Genomic DNA, 17,125 nt, shown 5'->3' with positions numbered 1-17,125 from the left:
TTTACTGTTCATAAGGTTCTTGTAAAGCACATTGTTTTTAAAGTCATTTCCTCATTTGTCAGAACTACTTTTCCTCTGTTCAGTCTTTAATTTAGAATTCTCAAGCTTAGTTATAAATTTTCCTAACTTCTAGCTTCTCTCTCAATTTGTTAATAATTTCCTTAAAGGGATCCAAATGAATCTTTTTTTTTTTTAATAACGCAAGTAATTGGATTTTAAAAGAATGACTTTATACTTTTTAGAAAATATACTTTTGTTAAAAAGTTTTAAATTGTAGCAGAAAGTGGGATGCAGATGTTAGCTGGTTGTACTGGAATGGGGGCAGCTGTGGGGGGAAGTAAAGGGAGTTGGGGGAACCTGGATTGGAGGAAGCTGTTCCTGAACTTTAGCACTGCTTTCTGAAACTGGGCAATACTTAACCTGAATGGTTGCAACAGTATCCAAATAGAGTTTGTACTAGTGTGTGACTCAAGAAGCACTGTACCAGGTCAGAGTGTTTGACCTAAGTTGTGTCCTTTGAATAAATGCCTATGTCAAATTCAAACTAAATGTCAAATTTGTCAAACTAAATGTCAAATTTGTCCCTGTGTCTTTTAGAGAGGCCTTATGTGGGGTTTTAGGGTCACAGTTTTCAAGGAAATGCTTTGGAAAAGTAGGTTGACAGTATTTTTTTTTCTGAAGAAATTTTACCTTTTTGGGGGGAGTAGGTGGTAAGCCCATGGCATATGGAAGTTCCTAGGCCAGGGATTGAACCAGAGCCAGAGCAGTGACAACACAGGACCCTTAACCACTAGGCCACCAGGGAACTCAAGAAATTTTACTTTTCTAGTCAGTTCAGAAATGACATGCCTTGTGAGTTTGCCTTTCAATAGTGTTAACTTTTGGTCTCATTTTGAGAACTGCTCACCTAGATCTGTCATTAGTGATAAAATTCAGTGATCTATCTTGTTTGAGAGTTGTCAGGTATTTTTAAAATCTGATAGTGTTCTATCCTCCTGAAATCTAATATCATTTGTTTCCTCTTATTAAACAATTCACACAGTTCACAGACTCACATCATACATCAAGACTTTTTTGCAAAAGCTGACCCACTGCAGAAGGCATTGGGCTAAAAACACACACTTACTCATTTAAACTTGAGTTGGCAAGTGACACAAAGCTTTCGGTTTAGTTTAAGATTTTTTTTTTGTCTTTTGTTGTTGTTGTTATTGTTGTTGTTGTTGCTATTTCTTGGGCTGCTCCCGCGGCATATGGAGGTTCCCAGGCTAGGGGTTGAATCAGAGCTGTAGCCACCGGCCTACGCCAGAGCCACAGCAACGCGGGATCCGAGCCGCGTCTGCAACCTACACCACAGCTCACGGCAACGCCGGATCGTTAACCCACTGAGCAAGGGCAGGGACCGAACCCGCAACCTCATGGTTCCTAGTCGGATTCGTTAACCACTGTGCCACGACGGGAACTCCCCTAGTTTGATTTTAAAGAAGAAAAGATATTAAATAATTTTGAATGGGATCCCAAACAGAATTTTGGGTGGATGAGGTGAAAGTGAGGGAGCAGAAGCTTTTTTTAAAGAGTGAAAATACTTTATTTTCTCCTAAGCATTTATTCAATATTGGACATAAAATATAAATCATCTTCCAGTGTTTATATAGTGCTTTAGATTTTACAAAATATTTTCATGTTTTATCTTGATCTTTTAACTATGAAATAGTTGCTCTTATCTCCACTTAGTCTGTGTCTGTTTCCTCATCTATAAAGTTGACTCATCAGTAAGGTTAGGACGGCTAGTATCAAAGCTGAGCCTGGAACCTAGGTTTTCTCTTGTGCGTCTCATGCTTTTAAATAAATGGTTCTGTTTTGTGCTTTTACAAGTAACGCATGCTCACAAAAGCACAGTAAAAATACCAGTAACTCATAACTCAGCTGTAATCAGTATGGTTTCCTCCAGCTTTAATGTATATATAATTGTAAGTATATATATTAGTAAATAAAATTGAGTTAATGTGTATTCTGCTTTGTAATATTATTGTTATTTAATGTCAGTTGAGCATATTTCTATACTAATAAGCGTAACTATCGTATTTTACTGTGTGTATAGTCCACACAGTCCTCTATTTTTGGTTATTTAGATTATTTCCAATTTTCTATTACAAGTAACACTAGAGTGCATATCTCTACATCTGAATATTTCCTTAGGATAAATTTCTGGAAGAAGAGTTCCTGAATCAAAAGCTGTGAACTTTTGAAAGAGCTCTGATTTAAATATTAGCTTAGGTTCCTTAAGAAAGGTTGTATTCATTTGTGTTTTTCTATTTGCTATGAAATTGTTCTTATTAGCAGCTTATTGTTGATCTTGAGTCTCACATTTAACAATTTATAAATTTACTAGTTCTTAAACGGTTGTTTCTGAGGTGCATTAATTTGTAGGTGGTGAATAGTTCTAGAATTGATTAAATTGTTGGTATGATTCCCAAGGACTACAAAATGACTGTAGAAACTTTGCCAGAGACTACAAAAGTGACTTACTACAAAGAGAGCTTTCTGTTGAGGGACCGAGTACTATTTTGACTCAAGTCAATTCCACCACATTTTTGTACTGATTTTTCTTTTTCTCATTTTCAGACTGTTTTGAAGATGGAACTTCTTTTTGTACTGCCTTGACTGTACATTTTGATCTTTCAAGGATGTCATCATCCAGCAGGTTTTTTGACTTATCAGAATTAGTTGTACTGTCCTTTGAGGTAGATGTAAAAGGTTAGCTGTGCTGAATGAGGCAAACAAAAAGTGTTTTTGTTTTTACATCCATGTTTGGATAGCAGTTTTGGATAAGAAAGTAGATTTGAGCTATTTACATAAGAGCTGGGAAACTGTTCATAGCCTCTACATTGAACACTAATTGATAATAGGGTCATCGGTGTTTCTGTGAAATGAGGAAGTGTGAATGCGTTGTTTTAAAAAATCTACTTCTCATAGCTCTTGAGTGGCGACGTTAATCTTAATTGTTTTTCTTGTTCATGTATACTGAATTCACTAAACAATCAGTGGTCTTGAAGCACATTAGTGTGTTCTATATGTGTAGAATTCTAAACATATTAATTTATTTATAGATCATCCAAATTCAGTGAAGCCATTTAACCTATAACTGTCTTTTATTCTTTTATCAGAATTTCAAATTGAAAAATGATTGGCCCGCCTTTTTGTCAGTGGCTTAAAGGAGAAAAGAATTCTCCAACATTCTAGTCCCTTTGTTAAAACTGAAGTAAAAGGACATGGGCAGTGTTTCTACTCTCTGGATCATTATTGAAACTTCCCTGAAAACACACGTGAGGTTGGATAATAAGGGGAAAGGATAAATTGAGAAGTGGAGTCTTTGCTTCAAAATTAGTTTATGCAGTAAATGTAATATTGTATTTGAAAAATAAAGTATAGCTTTGTCTGTTAAGTTTTACTTTTTAATAAAGAGTTTCTAAAATGCTTTTCTCGGGAGTTCCTGTTGTGGCGCAGCAGAAATGAATCCAACTAGTATTCATGAGGATGCAGGTTTGATCCTTGGCCTCGCTCAGTGGGTTAAGGATCTGGTGTTGCTGTGGTATAGGCCGGCGGCTACAGCTCCGATTTAACCTCTAGCCTGGGAACTTCCATATGCCGTGGGTGCAGACCTAAAAAGAAAAAAAATAAAATAAAATGCTATTCTTCAGTGTGACTTAGAATCCCAGAATTCGTAGATCTTAGAAAAATCTTAGATCTTGGATAAATTCTCAAATTTGTCATCCTGCTCTTTATTTCACAAATGATAAAACTAAAGTTAGAGAAGTGATTTAGATAGTGTCCTACAGCCAGTTGGTGGCAAAATAAATAAATAAATAAATAATAAAAAAGCTGTGAGCTGTGTCATTTGCAAGACTCCTTTTCGAAGCTCTTTCCAACCAGCCTTATTTTGACACTCTGTGAGAGGAGCACCTTGTAGCCAGCTCCCACCCAGGGCATAACACCATGTGCAACTCTAGGATGAGATAATGGGTTCATTCGCTTTTTGGAGTTCTTAGATGAAAGTTGGTATCCCAGAGTGTTGGTGTTCTAACTTATCAAAGTACAGTCGACTGAATTCACATTTACTGGTTGCTTCCTATTAGTCCCTGACATATGCTGTGGAAAAGACCAAGAACAAAACAGACTTTAGCCCTGAAGTTTCACAGTTTGGTACAGAAGGTACTCATGCACAGGAACAGCATAAAAGAATACACACCCATTAGACATTGTGGAAGCATGGAGTCAGGCCTTGAGAGAAGGGTTTTTCAGTTAAATTGAAACAAGTGAGAAGATTGGTAAGGCTCTCCAGGTTGAGGGATCAGTAAAGGCACAGAAGAAAACTCCCCAAACTATAGCTCTTTTGCCACAAGAGAATAGTTTGGGCAAGCAGAATGGGGATGGGTAGATGGGGTTGAGAATTGATGTTTATAAACAGATTAAGACCAAATTGTTGAAGGAAACAGTTTCCATGTTGGGTATTGTTTTTGGTTGTTGTTGGTTTGGGTAGAAAGCTATAGAAGATGTTTTTGCTCTTGTTTTGGGTTTAGCTTGGTTGGTTGGTTTTTGGTTTTTTTGGCCGTACCCAAGGCATGTGGAATCAAATCCATGCCACAGCTTTGACACCCGGGATCCTTAACCCATTGTGCCACCAGGGAACTCTTGGTTTGTTTTTGAAAAGGCAGTGCATTTAGATGGTACAAAATTCAAAAGGGTGCACACAGTGAATTCTCCCTCTCATCCTTGTCTCCTAGCTGCAGAAGTTCCTCTCTCAAAATGAACTGATGCTACCAGTTTCTTGTATATTCCTCATGAGAATGTTCTTGTAAATACAAGTAAGTAAGTGTGTATACATGAAAGGTATTTGACTCAAAGTGTAATACGGACATAGCAATCTTGTTTAAAAAAGATAGGAGGGAGAGCAGAATGCAGAAAATCAGTTAGGAAGCTACTGTAATAGTCTGAATTAGAATGGGCTTTAACTAGCTAGGGCACTGGAAAGTAGTTGGGCTTCAAACACATTGCAGACATAGAATCAACAGGACTTAGTGATAGTTGGTCTAAGAGGGTGAAGGAAAAAGAGGAATTGAAGTTGATTTTCAGGTTTTGTTTCTGGAAGTTCTAAGATTTCTAGCATAGAAGTGTGCGGTTGGGTGGGCTGCCATTAATCAGATTAGGAAATGCAAGAGAAGAATCAACTCTGGGAATTAAAAACAGGGGCCTGCTTGATACATGAGGCATTTCAGAGGCAGAATCATCTGGCTCACAGGATGCTTGCATCCAGATGTCCTTTATCGAGTCCTGAATGCTAGGGCAGTGAGTCTTGTTAGAATCACTTGTGCAGTTTGGATTTTCAATTTAATTTTATTAGTTGTTTTTGTTTTCTTTGTTTTTTTGTTTTGGCTATGCCCACAGCATGCGGAAATTCCCAGACCAGGGATTGAATCCACGCTCAGCAATGATAGTGCTGGATCCTTAGCCACTAGGCCACCAGGGAACTCCCCAGTTGGGGTTTTTTATACTTTGCTGGAAGGCCTAGGACTACCCTGGGCATACTGACTCAGGATGTGGGGCTTAGGTTCCACAGGTCATCTCAATGTGCAGTAAGAGTTCAGAACAGTGTGCCAGGGACCAGGCCAGCACTTGGAGATGAAAGATGTTACCAATGTGAAAGAGAATTAGCTGGGAAGAGGGTCACAATATGAAGAGGGAGAAAGGGGATGGGAAAGTCATGATTGAGGTGCTGCTATTATTATAGTGACTTAAGGAAGTGGTTAGGCCCACTAACATTTATGTGTTAATAGTTACTATAAGATTTCCTGTTTATTTTTTATTAAAAAAAAAACAAAACTATTTTTCTTTTTAACAGCCATGCCTCTAGCATATGAAAATTCCCAGGTTAGGGATAGAATTGGACTTGCAGCTGCTGGCCTATGCCACAGCCACACCAGATCCTTAACCCACTGAGCAAGGCCAGGGATTGAACCTGCATCTTCATGGACACTATGTTGGGTTCTTATTTGAGCCACAATGGGAACTCCAAGACTCCCTGTTTAAAATGAGAAATTTCTGAGTCTGAACCACAGTACATAGTAGGGAGCAGGCACTCGAGATACTTGTTAAATAAGTTTACTTCATGGTCACTTCTGGAAAAAGAAAACTAATACATTTATTCCAAGTGCAGGCAAATCTTTTATTTTTTGTGTATTTTTTGGAGACAAATATAGATTTGTTCCTTAGTGCTTGAAAATGTTGCTGTTAAATGTTTAATGGAATATTAAACGATGGTGGATACATGACCAGAAAAGCTGAATGGACCACTCATCTTTTAAACATTATTTGTGAGTGGGAAGTGTGTGTGTGTGTGTTCAGGGCTGCACCCTCAGAATATGGAGGTTCCCAGCCTAAGGGGTGAATTGCAGCTGTAGCTGCCAGCCTACACCACACCCCACAGCAACACCAGATCCTTAACCCACTGAGTGAAGCCAGGAATCAAACCTGTGTCCTCATGAATACTCATCAGATTCGTTTCCACTAAGCCACAATGGGAACTCTGCGAATTGTCTTTTGATTGTGATCATGGACCAGTACTTGTAGAGCTGCAGCCTATGATGATCAAAGGCATTTTTTTTCTGATTGCTCTTATACTATTATTTGATCTTTTTAAAAGAGACATAACTTTTGTTTATTGCATGTAGGCTATGTGCTGAGTACTGTGATGGGCACTCTTTAACACCATTATTCCTGTTCCTCACTCCAGCACTGATTTTGATGTCCATGAGTTTATTCCCATTTACAGATGAAGATAATGAGGCTCAGAAAGTGACCCAAGACACCCTTGGTATACCTCACCCTAAACGTGGAGCTGGAATTTGAACCCAGACCTGACTCCAAAGCCTGTGCCCTTGTCCACTGTCTGTGCACAGCGTTTTAAGGCAGAAATGATCATTTAAAACTTTGTTTCACTGAGAGGATTTTTTCTGAGTCTCAGTACTATTTAGTTATAACCATTCCTAGGCTAATAATTGGGCAAAGTCCCTTCATTAAAGCAAATAAAGGCCTCAGTGGCCTTGTCGAACTAGTCAGTGGACCACAGGAACTTTTGTGGTCTCAGGCCAGCCCTTTCCTTCTTGGGGACTTCCTAAATACCTTGACTTTTCTTCAGTGCATTGCTTGGGTTGATTGCTGGTGAGAGGTTCCTAGCAGGGGTGTGATAGGCATTTACCTGGAGATGAGGTTTTTCTGCTCTTAGAGCTGTAACCTCGACTTTATTACCTGTACTTTATCTGTATTAGTCAAAATTGTAGGGAACTGCCCCGAAGGCATCTCTTCTCAACCTCCTCTGCCACAACCCCTTACATCAGACATTTCTCCATGAATACTGTTCTGATTTCTTCAATTAGATGTATGTAATCTGATCTTCCTTGCTTTTGGCTTTCGTGGTGCATATTTACTTTGTTTTATTAATAGCCATTTATCTTAAACCTCTCCAAACCCCCCTCCCCTACCACAGTCACAATCATTTGATTTTAAGTTCCTCTGGGCAGAAAAATCTTTTTTTTTTTTTTTCCTTTTTATGGCTACACCTTCAGCATATGGAAGTTCCTGGGCCAGGGGTCAAATTAGAGCTGCAGCTGAAGCCTGTGCCTCAGCCACAGCCACACCTGATCCAAGCCTCAGGGGTAAGCTTTGCTGCCGCTTGCGGCAACCCCTGATCCTTAACCTACTGTATATGAGGTCAGGAATCAAACCTGCATCCTCATAGAGACAACACTGGGTCCTTAACCCACTAAGCCGCAACGGGAACTCTAGGAAATTGTTTATTATATGTACATCCCTTTGGCCCCTTTCACCACAGTGTCTTAACATATAGAAAGTGTTTAGTAAAATGTGTTGAATAACTTTAATATTGAATGTAACCATAAAATGTACTTCTAGTTGGATTTATATAGGTTTTTTGTCATCTCTCCCATAGAGGTAACATGTATTCATTACTGAAAAAATGGGGAAGTGTGGAAAATAAAAAGGAAAAATTGCTGTTCTACCTCCCAAAGATATTTTAAAGAGAAAAAAAAAAGAGCATTTGTGCCAGGGCTGCATGTGACTCAACCTCTCCCAAAGGGTGATATTTTAGTAAAAGCCAGCTCCTGTTTTTTTAGAGGGGTGAAGAAAGCAGAGTCTTCTTTGATATTAGGTCAGGGATATATGGCTTAATTGTTACATATATTAGATTAACCTTTAAGACCGGAATTCTAGATCTTGGAGTTCACTGGTGGCTCAGTGAGTTAAGGATCCAGTGTTATCACTGCTATGGCTTGGGTCACTGCTGTGGCATGGGTTTGATCCCTGGCACAGGACTTCCACATACCATGGGCACAACCAAAGAAAAAAAGATTTCTAAATCTAGTCTTATAAATAGAAAGAAAACTCTTTTCTCTTAGCTTAAAGGACCAATACAAATAAGCATACATCAGATAGCTGGACTTTAATTGCTGTTACGTTCACAGAAGCCTCAGCTTTAGTAGACACTTTTAAATTTGTAACACACTAAAATCCCTGTCCCTGCTGTTCATGATATACAGTGTGACACCCCCCCATCTCAATGATGTGTCTGTTGCTTCCTCCCATTGCTAACAGTATTTAGCATTTGATGAAGATACTCTTGGCAGCTCAGGAAGAAGTTAAGTGACCTTTATCTGTGACTTCAACTTTATAAGATACTCAAGGTTAAAGCCAAAACACATCTTTCCACATTAAATATTTGGTATTTAAACAAGAAGAACTAAAGTTAGAGGAAGAACATTTTTCTTCTAAAAAGGTTGAATTTAGGAGAGTTCCCATCGTGGCTCAGCGGAAACAAATCTGAGTAGTATTCATGAGGACACAGGTATGATCCCTGACCTCGTTCAGTGGGTTAAGGATCCATTGTTTCGGTGAGCAGTGGTGTAGGTCGAAGACGTGGCTTGGATCTGGTGTGGCTGTGGCTGTGGTGTAGGCTATCGGCTATGACTCTGATTCAGCCCTTAGCCTGGGAACCTCCATATGTTGCCAGTGCGACCCTAGAAAGACAAAAAAAAAAAAAAAAAAAAAAAAAGGTTGACTTTGAGTTTCTTTACCTTCACACTGTTGCTTCCTAATCCTCTTTTCTGCTGCCCAGAATAGTCTGGAAATTACCATCTCTAATTAAAGAAGCATTCTGAACAGTAGATGTAAGTGTGTATATGTGTGTGTGTGCATTTTAATTTGATTAATTATTAAGTAATGTTTACTAAGCTGTAAAGGAATGTCTATTTTGTTTAGAATTCTAGAACATGAAATGGTCCACTTAAGCCCTGCTTTGTCCTGGATAGTACCTTTTCTTTAGCAGAATTTGAATATTGCTTATAGGTGGGTTCCCTTTTCATACATTTTACTGCAGAGTTTAACCTTTCTTCCTTCCATCCTTTCAGCTTTTTGCCTCAGCTTGAGTTAGCTGTTCTGCTTAGAGACCTTGAGTTCTTGACGTAGATTTGGTCTCTGGAGAAACAGAAGACGCAGGTTTCATTGTGACTAATGTGGAGTTGTTGCTTTGGGGAAACTTCTTGCAAAAGGAATATATCACTTGTTGTTGAAGGAGGAAGAACATCTGTAATCTATATAATTTCATCTCTAGAGAACTGAAAGGAGTGTTAGTCAAAGCAAATTATACTTTTCTGAATAAATCAATTTCTGAATATAGTTTTCCAGTAATCCTTCTTTTTGTTCCCTTTGGGATAATTATTTGCAGATACATTTCACAGTTCTGAATCACAGGGGGAATGTTCTTAATGCCCAAATAGTTGAGGCTTCAGAGTTGTTGATAAAAGTGTAATCTGTTACCTTTGATAGAAATTGAGTTTTATACTCTGATCTCATTTTTCTCTAGTTATACTCCTTCATGTTGTGATGCCTCTAGTCAAAGAAGGTTGGCTCTGAGAACACTAGATTATAGTGTTTGGAGAAGAGCCTCAGCATCTGAACAGAAGCCAGCTGCAGCACTGCAGTAGACACTGACTAACCAGTTCCTCATTTGATGAACACTTGCTGCACAAAGTGTAAGACCAGATATCCTAATCCCTTGAGTACAGAGGGTCTCCTGCTGCTTTTATTATTCACTCTTGTGAGCCAGCCAAATTCCTTCTCAATTTCCCTTCTGAAGTTTCAGTTCACTATCAAGTACCCATCCTAGTAGATAGGAGATGTGTTTCACTGATGGAAAAACAAACCCTGTAGAACCACCTTGCTTCATTAGAGAGAGTATGAGACTGATTGTAAAATGCCTCGAGATAATCAAAGATACAGGAAATAAAGCTCTCTTACATTTGGGTACTACTTAGTATTTGAAATTCTGTCAGAGCTATTTTTAGATAAAATCAGATTACCAGTTTTTCTTCATTGATATTTAATATTGAAATTTAGTGTTTTGGGGGGAGGCATCACTTTCTTCTGGAAAGTGTTTTGTAACTAAGTGCATGTCAATCTGGAGATGAGTATGGTAGGAAGAGTTTAAGGAGAATGGCAGCCTCATGCTGATGGCTGATAATGGATAATGCTGGCAAAACTCCGGCTAATGTTTGGCTTAGTTCAGAATCTTTTTCAAGGTGAGCCTTTTGCAACTACACAGTTAGGTCGAAGTTGGAAAGAGAATTTTTAAGCTTCCATAATTTCAATTTATCAAACCTTTTTTTCCTTGAACTTTTGACTTAGAATAAAGCTATTAAGTAAAATTCTGAATTTAATAAAAAGCAAAATGATTTTTTCAAGTACAGCAAAGTTTTGTTTTTATATGATTATAATAACTAAGACAAAAACAAAAATGTGTTAATTAGAAAAATGAAAATTGGCTATTAAAGAATTTTCTTTTTTTATAAAAAGATACATTTAAATGATGGGAAATACACCAGAATTAACTCTGTCTCCTTCTCTCTTAACTCTTCACTTTAGAGAAGCAGTCTATAGAATTATAAGCTTAGGAGTTCCCATCGTGGTTCAGTGGTTAACGAATCCAACTAGGAACCATGAGGTTGAGGGTTTGATCCCTGGCCTCACTCAGTGGGTTAAGGGTCCAGCATTGCCGTGAGCTGTGGTGTAGGTCGCAGACACGGCTCGGATCCTGAGTTGCTGTGGCTCTGGCGTAGGCCTAGGCCGGTGGCTACAGCTCCGATTAGACCCCTAGCCTGGAAACCTCTATATGCTGTGGGTTCAGCCCTAAAAAGACAAAAAAAAAAAAAAAAGAATATATATATATATATGTATATATGCTTAGAAAAATGTTAAATAAAAATCATAAATATTTTCTAGTTGGCTGTTTTCTATTTTGTAAAACTTAACATTTCCAGTTGTAAATGGTACAACTAAAGGAATTTTCTGTGCCTTACAGTTTCCTCTCAGCCTTTTGCTCAGCTATTTCAGATATGTAACCATTATCTTAATCTAATAATGGTTTTAATTGGATTTGGGGTCAAGGAAACACTTAAGCTAGACATGTGCTGACAGAATGTTATTAATGGAGACATAAGATCATTACAGTGAGTTAAAGGAAATAGCTTTTATATTCAGTGCAAACTATCTTGGTATTCAAAGTCTTTCCAGTTCAGTCTACCTTTTCAGCTTCACTTCTCTTTACTTCTAAAGAAATTATATCATTCTGCCAAATTGAATTACTTGGCTTTTCTTTAATCAGTTATGTCTGTGTTTATAATTTGATGCCTAGAGCAAGTTGCAATTCACAAATGAGCTCTTTGTGGATAGAAATTCTCATTTCTAAGATAAGAGCCCCCTTAACTCCTTAAAGTTTTTGTTCTATTCTTTCTGAGCACCCAGTCCACCCTGTAGTGTTGGTTCTGGACATTTATCAAAGATCTGGACCTGATTTTCCTCCCAGCTGCAAACTCTTAGTTCCAAACTTTATACAGAACCTTTCCACAAAAATGCTCTGCTGGTACCTGAAACTCACCATACCTGAGACAGATTTCAGTATTTTCTAAAGGCATTTTTCACCCCCATCCTAACCGGGGAATCATCTAATCACTACTTATTCCTGAAATCCAGAAACCTGTTGATACAAAATGTATTGATATAGAGCCCAGGGGTCTTTTTGTCCTTTGTATTTCTAGTGATTGTCTACTCTATTTTTCATTATCTCTAACCTAAAATCTTGCAAGAAATGGCTGACCTCTTACCTCTCTGAACCCATTCTCCACTGCATTTTCCAAAATATAAATTGGGTTATGTCACTTCCACCCAGAAACCTTAAGTTTTTATTGTCTGTTGCAGTGCGCTTCAGTAAAAATATATTGTAAATTATACATGCAATTAAATATTCTAGTAGCCACATTTTAAAAAGTAAAACAAAACAGATGATGTTAATTTCAATTAATATATTTATTTAACCCAGTATACCTAAAATGTTTCCGCATGTTCATAATGAAACTAAGACATTTTACAATTGGGGGGGTACTATGTTTTTGGAATCCAGAGTGTATTTTACATTTAACAGCACATCTCAATCTAAACTAGCCACATTTCAAACTGAATAGCCACTTGTGGCTAGTTGTTCCCCTAAATTACTTCTTTCCTGCCTGTGGAAATCTGACTTACCTTCCAGGGCTAGATCTGAAGTCACTCCTCAGTGAAAGCTTGCTCCATTCTCACAGTGCACATAAGCATTAACCACTTGCTCTTGATGGTTCTGTAGCAGCATTTATGGGAGCCATTTCTCTAGTTCTTCTGTGAGTGGGTAGTCTAGTTGCCTACTAGGAGGTGAGCTTCTTAGAGGTGATCTGTGTCTCCCTCAGCCTCTTATTTCCTAGTGCTCATTGAGCCTTCATTTGCTCTTATGGGTATTTTTATCCTTTGCTGTTTGTTATCTTCAAGATCTGAAGTATTCTGTCCTTTAACAGTTTTCTTTCCTCTGAATGAAATTTCTCTTTATATCTGGATCAGTTCCATGTTTAAAAGGTGTTCTCTCTCTCTGGATCGAAGCTTTTGCTTATGCAAGAGAGGAAATATTCATCTTGTAGAAATAACTGGCTAATATGAATTAAACTAGGTTTCAGATGTAGGTTATTCTGGTTTTAGCCTGATTCTAATCCCAAATACAACTATTCCTGTTATATAACTTGTTCTTTGTAAGTAAATTATGTATACTAAGACTGTTTTTCCCCCACAGCCTTATTGAAAAGTTGATATGCTTTTTGAATCTCTTTTGCCCCTAAAGAGATTTGGCCAATGGAGTTTTGTCTGGGTTCTTTTTCCCATATAGGAGTAAACAGGTGCCTGAAAGGTTACACTCTATTCTGGGAGAGATCTGATTAATGTTGAAGAGCTGTGCCAGGTCAGACTCTATAACATGCTGACAGATTATTTAGTGTGTGCCAGGATCAACTCTCAACATTATCTCAGGTTTTAATGGTTTTCTTGTGAAGGGCTTTTGTAGATGAAACCAGTTTGTATTTAAAGTTAATTGTAGCTCTGATCAGAAACTAGATAAGGAGAAATTCTTTCCTCGAGCAAGCAGTGGTTTGAAAAGAATGAATGATTCATCAGATGGAGATGCATGGACTATAATTGCATTTTGTGTTCAGACACAAATTGTTGCATTTAAAATCGTGGTAAAAGAGTTCCCACTGTGGCACGGTGGGTTAAGAATCTGACTGCACCAGCTCAGGTCACAGCTGATGCTCAGATTCAGTCCTTGGCCTGGGAACTTCCATAAGCTGAGGGTGCAACCATAAAAATAAAATAAAATATCGTGGTAAAATCTTACCCATGGTGAAGAATTCCTCAAAAGAAGTTCCTATTAAACTATCCTAAATTTTCAGAAGAATTTCTAGATATCCTTTCAACTACTTGAAAAACACACAAAAGTGATACTTCTTCCTGGTGCAGTAGACCTCAGGCATCCCTGAGACTTCTCTTTCCCCTAGTCTGACTTTACTGCCACCATATCATGACTGCATTACTGAGATAGTCTCCTGACTCATTCCCATTTTCGCTTTTGCTCTCCACACAGCAGGCAAAAGGATCTTTTTTCTTTTTCTTATCATTATTTCTACTTAAACTTTACATAATGGAAAATTTCAAATACATAGCAAAGTAGAGGGATAAGTGTATCTCATTAAGCTTTAATTATCTGTTCATAGCCAGTCTTGTTATCTATTCTGTTACTCCCCTGCCCTACTCCCTATTATTTGGGAAAAAATCCCAGACTTTATATTATCTAATCATCTTACTTGGATTGCCCTAAAGTGAAATTTTGCCTATTGGTTGGTGACAAAATTGGAAAAGATTACTACCCCAGTAGTGATAAGTTATTTGCCACCCTATTTACTGTCTTCTAATTCTCTTTCCTCTCGTTTTTTCAAGATGTGTTCCATTTCTGTTTGATAAGTGCCATCACCAGAAAAATAGTTTCATGTGGCCATTTCATGTTAAGCCGGTTTTTCAGGGATGCATATGTAGGCACTGTCCTACTTTTATATCAAATATGATCTTTAAAGTGTGTGTGAAGGTTGAATCACAAAAAAATACAAATTTATGTCAATTGTACTTCAAAATCAAACTCATGGAAAAAGAAATCAGATTTGTTGTTATCAGAGGCAGGAGTAGGGGAGGGGGAATTGGATGAAGGCAATCAAAAGATACAAACATCCAGTGATAAGGTAAGTACTAGGCATATCACATACAACATGATAAATATGACTACCACTACTGTGTGTTATATATGAAAGTAGTTAAGAGCAAATCCTAAGAGTTCTCATCACAAGGAAAAATGTTTTAATTTTTTATCTACGTAAGATGATGGATATTCACTAAACTTATTGTGATTATCACTTCATAAGTCATTATGCTGTATACCTTAAAATTTTACAGTGCTGGAGTTCCCGTCGTGGCGCAGTGGTTAACGAATCCGACTAGGAACCATGAGGTTGCGGGTTCGGTCCCTGCCCTTGCTCAGTGGGTTATGGGTCCGGCGTTGCCGTGAGCTGTGGTGTAGGTCGCAGACGAGGCTTGGATCCCGCGTTGCTGTGGCTCTGGTGTAGGCCGGTGGCTACAGCTCCGATTCGACCCCTAGCCTGGGAACCTCCATATGCCGTGGGATCGGCCCAAGAAATAGCAAAAAGACAAAAAAAAAAAAAAAATTTTACAGTGCTGTATGTCAATTATATCTCAGTAAAACTGAAAGAAACAATGTAAATGTGTATGTGAGGAGGATGTTTCAAGCTCAGAAACAATTAAAAATTATAAATTCCCTAATTAATATTTTTTTATAAAATCAACACATGCACATTATAAAAATAAAATTTAAGTAATACAGAACAGAATGAAATAAAAGGCTAAACTCTCATTTCTTCACAGATCACTTTCAGTCCTCTCCAAAATAACTACTGTTATTCCTTTTTTTTTTTTTTTGTCTTTTTAGGGCCAAACCCACAGCATATAGAAGTTCCCAGGCTAAGGGTCAAATACGAGCTGCAGCTGTTGGCCTAGACCACACAGCTCACAGCAAGGCTGGATCCTTAACCCACTGAGCAAGGCCAGGGATCAAACCCAAGTCTTTATGGATACTAGTCGGGTTCATTAACCACTGAGCCATGACGGGAGCTCCCTAATGTTATTTCTTATAGATCATTCCAGAAAGGCTCATTTATGGTCATTTAAAACTTTAATAATGGGAGTTCCTGTCGTGGCTCAGTGGTTAATGAATCCGACTAGGAACCATGAGGTGGCAGGTTCGATTCCTGGCCTTGCTTAGTGGGTTAAGGATCCGGCGTTGCCGTGAGCTGTAGTGTGGGTCGAAGATGTGGCTCGGATCCCGCGTTGCTGTGGCTCTGGTGTAGGCCAGTGGCTACAGCTCGGATTAGACCCCTAGTCTGGGAACCTCCATGTGCCGCAGGTGCAGCCCTAGAAAAAGACAAAAAGACAAAACAAACAAAAAAAACTTTAATAATGTATATATCTGACACTTTAGTTCTCTCAGTTTGAATCCAGTAGACAGAAATTGATTTTAATAGCATTTTTAATTACTTAGTTACATTTATAGTTGTACAATGATCATCACAACCAGATTTTATAGCATTTCCATCCCAAAGCCCCAGCGCCTCCCCCTACCCCCCAACCTGTCTCCTTTGGAAACCATAAGTTTTTCAAAGTCTGGGAGTCAGTATCTGTTCTACAAAGAAGTTCATTGTGTCCTTTTTTAAGATTCCATCTAGTATCTATGAAGACATGGGTTTGATCCCTGGCCTCTCTCAGTGGGTTAAGGATCCAGTATTGCCATGAGCTGTAGTGTCTATTGCAGACTCAGCTCAGATCCCACATTGCTGTGCTTGCGGTGTAGGCCAATGGCTACAGCTCCAGTTTGACTCTAGCCTGGGAATTTCCATATACTGTGGCTGTGGCCCTAAAAAGACAAAAAATAAAATAAAATAAAATATAAAAAGAGGAGTTCCTGTTGTGGCTCAGCGGTAATGAACCCAACTAGTATGCACGAGGACGCAGGTTCAATCTCTGGCCCTGCTCAGTGGGTTAAGGATTCAGTGTTGACATGAGCTTCGGTGTAGTTTGCAGACTCGGCTCGGATCTGGAATTGCTGTGGTTATGGCATCGGCTTGCAGCTGCAGCTCTGGTTTGACTCCTAGCCTGGGAATTTCCACATGCCGTGGGTCCAGCCCTAAAAAAGAAAGGGGAAAAAAGCTATTAACAGATAATAGAGACATAAAAAATAAAAAGAAACAGGAGACATTAATTGTAATAATGTATTCTCTTTAGCACTTTACATCTAAAGTATTAGTTCAGTGTGTAATCAATATAAAAATTAATGAAGTATTTTATCCTTTTTTTCCACACTGAGTTTTCAAAAATCCAGTGTGTGTTTTATACTTAGAACACTTGGATTGAGTATGAGTCGGATCAGCCACATTTCTAGTGCTCATTAGTGACATGTGGTAGTGGCTGTTATACTGGATAGTGCAACCCTGTACAGGATACTGATGGTCTCTGAGGCCCAAGGAAAGGGGATGGGATATAGTCTTAACTTTGTTGTCTCTTTCACAGTTATTGGCCAATATTTGAAGTT

General features: G+C 38.4%; 1 protein-coding gene across 1 annotated transcript in view; it reads left to right on the top strand.

Moving 5' to 3' along the window:
- PPTC7 (protein phosphatase targeting COQ7) overlaps window positions 1–17,125 on the top strand; it is a 40,065-nt gene that overhangs the window by 6,450 nt on the left and 16,490 nt on the right. The gene's annotated exons all lie outside the window — the stretch shown is intronic.

The sequence above is a fragment of the Phacochoerus africanus genome, chromosome 15 (assembly GCF_016906955.1).
Source record: "Phacochoerus africanus isolate WHEZ1 chromosome 15, ROS_Pafr_v1, whole genome shotgun sequence".
In the NCBI taxonomy this organism is placed as follows: domain Eukaryota; kingdom Metazoa; phylum Chordata; class Mammalia; order Artiodactyla; family Suidae; genus Phacochoerus; species Phacochoerus africanus.
This window is presented reverse-complemented; position numbering and strand designations above follow the sequence as displayed.